The following is a 10,927-nucleotide window of genomic DNA, read 5'->3' as shown; positions in this document are numbered from 1 at the left end:
GAGTATTAATGATGAGCGGCAGTATTTGAATTCGCGATATTTCGCAAATATTTTGTGGAATATTCGCCATATATTTGCGAATTTGAGAATTCACTATTATTTTCTTGATTGTGAAAATCGGCAATCTAATATTCACATTTATGGTCAGGGCTAGGACAACGTCGGCGTACGCAGAGAAACCTGCCCTGAACATAGTGGCTGAATTGTGCCGGAAGCCACGGGCGCGGGTACACCAGTGAGGAAAAGGAGGCATACCTGATGGAAACCTGAGAAAAAGGGCGGGAGGGAGGGGCGTGAGGCTCGGGCGCCTGGCTGAACGGAGGGAAGGTGACTAAATAGCCAGACGCCCCTCCCACAAATGCAGGCTGGTAACAGCCTTACAATTTATGGTCAGGGCTAGGACAACGTCGGCGTACGCAGAGAAACCTGCCCTGAACATAGTGGCTGAATTGTGCCGGGAGCCACGGGCGCGGGTACACCAGTGAGGAAAAGGGGGCAAAAAACAACAGGTAGGTACAACACTTTTATTTACAAATTACAAAGCCAGAGAACGAAAGGCATGAGATATCTCGGTTTGAGGATTGGGTATATACCTGGAGAAGCAGGAGGATCGCCACCGCCCCATGGAGGCTGCCCCTATACGAAATGAGTGCCCTGAAATTACCTTGGGGTCATAGCCTAAACCCTGGGCGAGGGCACGGATATAAGCGATGAATTGCGAGGTGCTGAGAGGCTTGCCTGCATGCGCAAAAGTGGACTGTCGGGCATTGAACCTTGGATGAGTGCTGTCAGTTGATGCAGCACTTGAACTGGGCACCAATTGTTCAAGGTCGGGTAGAACCTGATTTCAGAGGGAGGACCCGTCTGATTGGTTTTGGTGGAGGGTAGAAGCAGAGTGTAATGGCCCTGGCCCCATGACAGATGTTGCTTCAGAGGATGGTTTTTTCGATTTGGACCAGCCAGAACCTCTCCGGGCCGGAGGAACCCATAAAAAGCGAGATACATAGCCGCTTTCAGAATCAGGCTAGTGGAGGGCCCAAAAGGATTACCATCCAATGACGAGGAGAGATCCCTGAACAACTGGCCGGATACTGGCTGCCTATGGCTCACGGATCCCTTCCCTTCCTTTTGAATGCCCCGAAGAGTGGCTTTAATAGCTTGGATGGAAAAATAGGACCTGTGACGAGGATTGGCCAGCATAGCGTGATGTTGAAGTCCGGCCAAATAAAGTCTGATGGTACCATACGACAGAGAGAGATGCGAGTGACAATAGGCCAGGAAGGCCATGATGTAGGAGATCTCGGAGTGTTGACCCCTCGGATGATTCCTAGAGAATTTATCAAACGCCCTTAGGCCAGCCTGATAATTTCTCGCCGTATTACGTGACAACGATTTGGCGACCAGGCCCTTGGCCTCCTCTAAGGGCGAATCTAAACCAGAATGAGGGTGCTGAATTGGGGCACCGGGGTGCCTGACCGATCCGCGTCGGGCATTTCCTGAAAGAAAATTGGAAAGTTAGCACGGGAAAGCGCGTCCGCAGCCCTATTCTGCTCGCCTGAGATGTGTACGCAGCGCATGTGAAAATTATGGTGGAGGGATAACCACACTAACTTGCGTAATAACGCCATGATCCTGAGGGACTGGGCTCTGCCCTTGTTGACGATGTCCACCAAGGTCTGGCTATCCGTAACGAACGTCACGGAAGAGTCAGACCAGAGGTGACCCCAGGCCTGAGCAGCCGCCACTATGGGATATAGTTCCAAAAGGGGGGAAGATTTTAGAGCTGCAGAGTCCGAGGCTGCCAGCCAATGAGATCTGAAAATGGCAGCGAACCCGGAGGAACCGGCGGCGTCGGAGAAAACCATGGGGGAAGAGGAATCCCACTGCGGAACGAACAAGGAAATGCCGTTCCAGTTAGCGAGAAAACTGCTCCACATGTCGAGATCTGCAATGGCCTGGCTGTCCAAATGGACGACAGAATCTTGTTCCGGGGCCGAGGGCAGGAGACATAGCAACCTGGAAAGGAAGGCCCTGCCTTGAGGCATAATTCTGGTGGCGAAATTAAGCATCCCCAGCAAGGATTGGAGCTCCGCCATGGTCAGCGAGTGAGACTGGACTGCCCGGGAGATGGCTGAGTGGATCCTGAGCAACTTCTCGCTGGGGAGGCTAGCTTGCATTCTAACAGTATCTAGAATAATGCCCAGGAAGGTGACTGTAGTGGCCGGACCCTCAGTCTTGGCCGTGGCCACGGGGACCTGGAGTCGGGAAAAAAATCCAGAAGTGAATGGGGAATGGAAGGGACCTGACTGGGCCTTTCAATGAGGAGAAAATCGTCCAAGTAGTGAACGACCATGGATAAGCCACCGTGATGGTTGAGAATCCAGTGCAGGGCTTTAGCAAGCTGTTCAAAAAGCCAAGGGCTGCTCTTGGAGCCAAAAGTAAGCCGGTTGGCAAAATAAAATTTATCTGCCCACTGGATGCCGTAGTACTTCCAAAGCTGCGGGTGTATTGGAAGCAGCTTAAAAGCGTCGGCAATATCTACCTTGGCCAACCAAGCCCCGACACCTGCTTGAAGAATGTACTGGATGGCCTCGTCAACTGAGGAATATTGCATGGAATATTCCTCAGACGGAATGAGTGAATTAAGACTGGGGATGGAGGACATATGAGGCGCGGAGAGATCATAAATGAGACGTTTTTTATTTGAAGATGACTTCGTGACCAGGCCGATAGGGTTGATGCGCCACGACCGGAATGGGATCTGAAGGAAAGGACCAATGACGAACCCTTTGTCGATCTCTGCCTGAATGAGAGTGGTCACCGCCTCAGGGTCACTGGAGGCGGATAGCAGATTGGGGCCCAACCAGCAACCCTGAGGGGGCATGATAATGCCGGTGTGAAACCCCTCTCTGCACCCATCCAATAAGAAGGCGACAAAGGAACGATCTGGGTGGTCCTGCAGGAGTGCAGCCAGTAACTCCAAGTTGAGGTCGGCTAGTCAGGAGTCCCTGGCTGACTTCCTGGGACAGGAAGGACGAGGGTGGGCCCGAAAACAAAGGGAACAGATGTGCAGTGCCCGGCACGCATTGAAAGCACAGCCCTTGGCATTAAAATTATTGCACACCTGGCTACTGCCAAGGTACACAATGGCCTACCCAGTTTATCTAATGATGAGGAAGACCTGGAGGACCCGGACGGACCTGGAGTGGGCGCTGACTGAGGATCTTGCACCGGATTAGGGCACCATTCCGTGGAATGAAAGATGGACTGGCAGATGGCACACAGGGGAGCCTTCAGACCTGCGAAGTGCCGGCAGAATAACTCCATGTCCAAGTCTGCCCAGTTGGACATGAACTGAAATTGATTCAGGGCTGCGGCGGCTTTGGCAGAAAACGAACGATGATAATCGTAAAATGCCGAGCCGCCATACTTGTGCCCCAAATCCGTAATCCGGTACAAGTAAGTATCTAATTCTTCCCTGCGATTGGGATGGGCGGAGCATATTACATCCCTGTAGAGGCTGAAGGCCAGGACGAACTCGGAAACCGACAGCTTCCTATTTAACCGAGCATCCTTGGCCTTCAACACCACGGAAACCTCTCCGCAATTAATCACCCGGTTTTCGGAGATATCCTGGGAGGCAATCAAAATGGATGCTAAATTAACGTCCTTGCCTGCCAAGATATCCTTCTTAATATGCTCCGGAACTAAATGGGAAGGAGCAATTTGGGGGGTGACAGAAGGCCTACCTGCAACGTCCGGAGGAATGGCAGGAATGACTGCCGAACCCGGATATTGCGGTGAGGCTGCTGGTCTGGATTCGAAAACCGCGACCCTATTCTGGATGTCCGTGACTGAGCTAACGAGTCCGGTGATGGATGACTGGATCTGAGCTAGAGCCAGCCGGATGGAGTCGCTATTGGACTGCTCAGCTGTCGGACCCGGAGTGGTCATCAGGAGCCGGTATAATTCGGCCTTGCGGGCAGTCGCGGGATGCCGGATCCCCCTGCGATTGAGTTCGGCGATTAACTTTGGCACAGTCCAGCTCCTTAGAGATGTGTTGCTATAATGCCCCGAGACGGATGATCCTGGCATGGAGAGGTTGTCCTCCATATCGGACATGTGAGACATGATAACCTGGGAAAAGAAGGGGAACTTAAGTCTACCGGAAAACGAAAAAGAAGCACAGATGGAAGTGGTAGTAGCGGCCGAAAGAAAGTGAGAGACTGAAGCGTGTAAACGTGACCAACGAAAGAACCTACCTGACGGAATGTGAACGGATTTGGAAAGACGACTTCCAAAAACCCTGATCGATTAAGTGGAAACTAATAAAAAGAACGGACTTGAGTATCAAACTGACAGTTAACCCTACCCCAGTGACCGTCTCTGAGCTGACTTACCTGGAATTGCCTTGAAATTCCTAGATGAAAACGAAGGAGAGAAGGAAAAATAACAACTGCCCAATCTAAAGGAAGGAACAAGCGACATCAGAATAGATGTAAAACCCTAAGTAAATGCAGACAAAACCTGGCCGATCCAGGAACATTGACATCCTGGGCGATCCAGGAACATTGACAACCTGGCCGATCCAAGAACATTGACATCCTGGGCGATCCAGGAACATTGGCAACCTGGCCGATCCAGGAACATTGACGTCCTGGCCGATCCAGAAGCATTGACAACCTGGCCTATCCAGGAATATTGACAACCTGGGCGATCCAGGAACATTGACAACCTGGGCGATCCAGGAACATTGACAACCTGGGCGATCCAGGAACATTGACAACCTGGGCGATCCAGGAACATTGACAACCTGGGCGATCCAGGAACATTGACAACCTGGGCGATCCAGGAACATTGACAACCTGGGCGATCCAGGAACATTGACAACCTGGGCGATCCAGGAACATTGACAACCTGGGCGATCCAGGAACATTGACAACCTGGGCGATCCAGGAACATTGACAACCTGGGCGATCCAGGAACATTGACAACCTGGGCGATCCAGGAACATTGACAACCTGGGCGATCCAGGAACATTGACAACCTGGGCGATCCAGGAACATTGACAACCTGGGCGATCCAGGAATACTGACAACCTGGGCGATCCAGGAACACTGACAACCTGGGCGATCCAGGAACATTGAAAATATGGGTGAACCAAGGACCCTGGAAAATGAAAAGACCATGGGACAGAAGTAGATTGAGACGACAAAACCCGCTGTCAAAAACAGTAAATTGAAAACATCCCTTGCACCTAAACTGCAAATTCTGGTATTATGATGCTGCCCCCTTTTTTTTTTTTTTTTTTTTTTTTTTTTTGTACAGCCTAAGTATAGCTGCTCTGAGTTTAAATGGGCATGTATATTAAGGGCTGTGCTTGTTTTTGTTTTTTTTATACCGCAGATGAACTGTTGTGGGTTGTGGAGCACTAATGAAGCTGCGCCCCCCCTGAGACACAGGAATACTGCCTGCATCATAAAACCACAATTTGAGAACACCTCCTGAGCTGGAAGCCCTAGTAGCATAACCGAATTCCAGGTAAGATTCAGGAATCAGACCATGCTGAACGAGCGTGTTTATAAAAACTCATCCTGAGCCGGCATGTGACCGGCAGATCGCAGAAGCTAAGATGCCGCTCCCCCCAACCCAGCCGCCCGCAGTTCTGAGAGCGGAACATACTGGGGGAGAGCGGCATTACAACCCCGCACCCAGGGCTGGAGACCAGGACGGGCGTGAGGCACGGCTGGAACGGAGCCGGCTGAGCCCCGATTACCTGGCAGGCTGGCGTGTAGCGATGCGGACGTCGGCGGCACGTGACCCAGAATACCGGAAGTGAAGACCCTGGTCGGAGGAAGGAGCGCGATACGCTGATGATGCGTGAGGCTCGGGCGCCTGGCTGAATGGAGGGAAGGTGACTAAATAGCCAGACGCCCCTCCCACAAATGCAGGCTGGTAACAGCCTTACAATAAAGCGCGCGCAATACAGCAGTGGGTCACTTTTGCTACATTTTCCAAGCTGCTAGAAGTTTCCTGAGACTGGAGAAAATGGTTGGCACAGCAGAACATTAAAAATGGCTATATATGCAGATAGAGTGCTCCAATATATTAGCGATTGCGCTAATATGGCAATTAATAAAGCACATATTTTGGCGCAATACGTGAAACTTCACATTTTAGCAGGTCTGAGTAGATATTATTGATTGGTGCACTATGTATTATTGTGACATCACAGCACTATGTCTGTAGCATGTATGAATGGACAGCAGAACCCATCAGCTACACTATATCACTATCTAACCTACACTGACTATCTCCCACTAACTATCTGTAATATATATATATATATATATATATATATATATATACACTCACCTAAAGAATTATTAGGAACACCATACTAATACTTGGTCCATACTTGGTCCAAGTAATACTTGGTCCATACTTGGACCCCTTTTGCCTTCAGAACTGCCTTAATTCTACGTGGCATTGATTCAACAAGGTGCTGATAGCATTCTTTAGAAATGTTGGCCCATATTGATAGGATAGCATCTTGCAGTTGATAGAGATTTGAGGGATGCACATCCAGGGCACGAAGCTCCCGTTCCACCACATCCCAAAGATGCTCTATTGGGTTGAGATCTGGTGACTGTGGGGGCCATTTTAGTACAGTGAACTCATTGTCATGTTCAAGAAACCAATTTGAAATGATTCGAGCTTTGTGACATGGTGCATTATCCTGCTGGAAGTAGCCATCAGAGGATGGGTACATGGTGGTCATGAAGGGATGGACATGGTCAGAAATAATGCTCAGGTAGCCCGTGGCATTTAAACGATGCCCAATTGGCACTAAGGGCCCTAAAGTGTGCCAAGAAAACATCCCCCACACCATTACACCTACACCACCAGCCTGCACAGTGGTAACAAGGCATGATGGATACATGTTCTCATTCTGTTTACGCCAAATTCGGACTCTACCATTTGAATGTCTCAACAGAAATCGAGACTCATCAGACCAGGCAACATTTTTCCAGTCTTCAACAGTCCAATTTTGGTGAACTCGTGCAAATTGTAGCCTCTTTTTCCTATTTGTAGTGGAGATGAGTGGTACCCGGTGGGGTCTTCTGCTGTTGTAGCCCATCCGCCTCAAGGTTGTGCGTGTTGTGGCTTCACAAATGCTTTGCTGCATACCTCGGTTGTAACTAGTGGTTATTTCAGTCAACGTTGCTCTTCTATCAGCTTGAATCAGTCGGCCCATTCTCCTCTGACCTCTAGCATCCACAAGGCATTTTTGCCCACAGGACTGCCGCATACTGGATGTTTTTCCCTTTTCACACCATTCTTTGTAAACCCTAGAAATGGTTGTGCGTGAAAATCCCAGTAACTGAGCAGATTGTGAAATACTCAGACCGGCCCGTCTGGCACCAACAACCATGCCACGCTCAAAATTGCTTAAATCACCTTTCTTTCTCATTCTGACATTCAGTTTGGAGTTCAGGAGATTGTCTTGACCAGGACCACCCCCCTAAATGCATTGAAGCAACTGCCATGTGATTGGTTGACTAGATAATTGCATTAATGAGAAATAGAACCGGTGTTCCTAATAATTCTTTAGGTGAGTGTATATATATATATATAAGCTAACTAACTAACTATCTAATGTAATTAAACAGTAAAGCACAGAGCACAGCAATGACACTGCTGTTTCTCTCAGAACTCCATAAAACTGTAGAAAATGGCTGCTGGGCAGGTTCTTATATAGTATGGGGTAGGCAACTTTCCTATTGGTTGCTAGGGATGTTGCTAAGCTCAGACAAAGACATTGCAGCCGTCTCATTGGCCCACAAGCAAAAAGCAGGGAGGGATCATGGGTTCAGATGAAAAAAAAATCTAGAATATTCGAAAATACAAACATATATCACTATATTCTAAATATTTGCAAATTCTCGAAGTGTGCAGAAATTTGCGATTAATATTCACTATTCGAGAATTCCTTCTGAGCCAAAACTGGCTTGAGTTTGTGGGGAAATTTATCAGCTCTCCAGTGTAAAATGTCCCTTTAAGGCCTCATGCACACAAAATTGCGGATCCGCAAAATACGGAAGCTGCCTGTGTCCCTTCTGCAATTTGCGGAACGGAACGGGCGGACCATTGTAGAAATGCCTATTCTTTTCCGCAAAACGGACAAGAATAGGACATGTTATATTTTTTTGCGGGGCTACGGAACAGAGCAACGGATGGGGACAGCACACGGAGTGCCTGGATAACAGAAGATATCACAGCAGCATATCCAGTGTGACTTTTATTAGTCACACTGGATATGCTGCTGTGATATCTTCTGTTATCCATTTATACCTATGGGACGGCGTTGGATTGGCTGTTCCAGCACGTCTGGTGCATTCCAGACAGGTCAGAAGGTCCATTTTGTGCTGCTCTACAACTATTTCTTATCACAGCACATGGAGTGCCGTCCGCATCTTTTGTGGCCCCATTGAAGTGAACAGGTCCGCATCCGAGCTGCAAAAACTGTGGTTCGGATGCAGACCAAAACAACGGTCGAGTGCATGAGGCCTTAATTGTGGAGTCCTTGCAACCAGCAATACTTGTAGCCTGATATAAACAGAAATCCTATCCAACTAACTACAGGCCTGGTCTCAGTGTCTAGGATTCTAGCCGCCAACACTGTGGTGAGGTGCATCCACGATCAGTCTTACCGACCCAGTTTGCTCTGCATCCACTGGTGGCTATGAACCTAACAAAAGCTTCTCCAACAAGCATGTGGTACCACAGTGTATGTTGCTTTGCTCCTCAGCTCTCATCAGGGTTCCTGGAAGCAATTCTCATTCCTCTGGACGGGATCAGGGCCTTGGACACACTCATCTTCACTGGGCTGCAGATCTGGTCACCGAAGGGTGCTCCCTCCCACACCTGGATGTAGATGGATCCTCCTCACACACAGATCCTCGATCCTCTTTCAAGCTCTCCCCAAGATGGCTGCTCTATCTCTTCCTCTCCAGGCTTTGTAATTCGACCTCTCATGGATATGGAAAAATATGCAGTCTGTTGGCTCCATCTTGTGGCCAAACATCAGAATGTCAGTCCAGATCGTTTAACTTAATTTACACAAACAGTGTTCAGACAATGAGAGCTGTTTCCCCATATCACAGTGCTATCCAAAGTACCCTCTAGGTGCTATCCACAGCGCCTCCATTGCCATCCACAGTGTCCCCATAGCCATGCAAGTGCTTCATAGCCATCCACATTGCCTCTATTGCCATTCACAGTGTCTTTATTACCATTCAGTGCCCTTAGTGCCATCCACAGTGCCCCTATTGCCATCCACAGTGCCCCTATCGCCATTCACAGTGTCCTTATTGCCATCCACTGTGCCCCCAATGCCATCCACAGTGTTCCCATTGCCATTCAGTGTCCTTATTGCTATCCAGTTTCCCATGTGCCATCCACAGTGCTTCCAGTGACATGCATAGTATAGCGATTAGCCTCTGTAGCTTACATCGCGCTGTGCATGAGTCAGTACAGACTTCCCATGACAGCTGCACTGAACAAGCAACCGGTGGTTCCGGAGCATGTGCAGTAGTGTGCAGGCATCAGGACCAATGAAGGCAAGCAGGAGGTGGTGACCAGGGGTGGGAACTTGTAGTGGCCCTGGAAAAAATACTAAAAGTGGTTCCGTTTTGTAGCTGGGTCCAAATTGATGGAAGGTAGGGCCAGCAATACCATATTGTGTAACATGATACCATCCCAGCAGAGCCAAATACCACAGTCCATCACAAAATACTGCCAGCAGCACAAAATACATCACCGAAAACTTCCACTGGCAAGCCGGGAGGAGGTCTCAGGCGGCTCCCTGGGCATTGGCCCACCGGGAAATTTCCCTGTAAGTTCTTTGGCCATTTCGCCCCTGGTGGTGACGTCAGTGCTATCTCCTGCTGCAGAAAGGAAAAGAAGAAGATCAAGCTTGAGCGGAAGAACTGAAAATGCAGAAGGAGCGGTCATGTAACCGTGAAGAGGAGCATGGTAACGTGCTTTTTTAAATAACCTTCCCTTAAAATCTGAACACATCCTGATAGTACCAAGGGATGTCCCAGTTGAAGGGGTTGGAGCTGTCCCACTTGTCCAAGTCTTGCAGAGAGATAGGAATCCTGTGGAAACAGTCCCACAAAAGTCAATCAGCTGTTTGAAGAGGAAGTGAGTCCATGTGAGCACCGCTTCCTCTTCATTACACTTCACTTCGACTCGTATAGTATAGTATTTGTTGGAATTTGGGAGCACAGAGGGCACAGTATTGGACAAGGCAGCAGGATGACACTGTTGGGGCACCAGGATGGGGAGTTTGTGATAAGAAGGCGGGGATGATAACGGAAAAGTGAGGAAACTAAGATGTTTGTGTAGTAAATTCTGTAGAGACGAGAAATGGCTCGAAAAAATCATCATGATGGTCTGGGCTGAAAGGTGAAGAGGAAAGGGAATGTGTACAATCAGAGGAGAAGTAAGAGTTGAACGGCACTCCTCGGCGTGCGTAGGGAGGTGCTCTGTGGTATACAAAGTTACTTGTAGTTGAAGGAAAGACCACAGCCCTCTCTTTTTGCTGTTACATCAAAATACTTATTTTTATTGCCTTATTGTATACATCCAAAAAAAAGTACACTGTATGTCACAGATAAATTTTTGAAGTGCACACGTCACACTGCAGATGTGGCGCTGGTAATGTCACTGTCAGAAGCGGACGCCGTCTATTGAAAAAGTGCACTGTATGTAACAGATACATTTTTTAAGTGCACACGTTACACTCCAGATGTGGCACAGCTAATGTCACTGTCTGCAGCGGACACCGTCTATTGAAAAAGTACACTGTATGTCACAGATATTTTTGGGATGTGCTCACTTTACACTGGAGATGTGGCGC

This window comes from Bufo bufo, chromosome 3, assembly GCF_905171765.1.
Source record: "Bufo bufo chromosome 3, aBufBuf1.1, whole genome shotgun sequence".
In the NCBI taxonomy this organism is placed as follows: domain Eukaryota; kingdom Metazoa; phylum Chordata; class Amphibia; order Anura; family Bufonidae; genus Bufo; species Bufo bufo.
Note: the sequence above shows the minus strand (reverse complement) of the source record.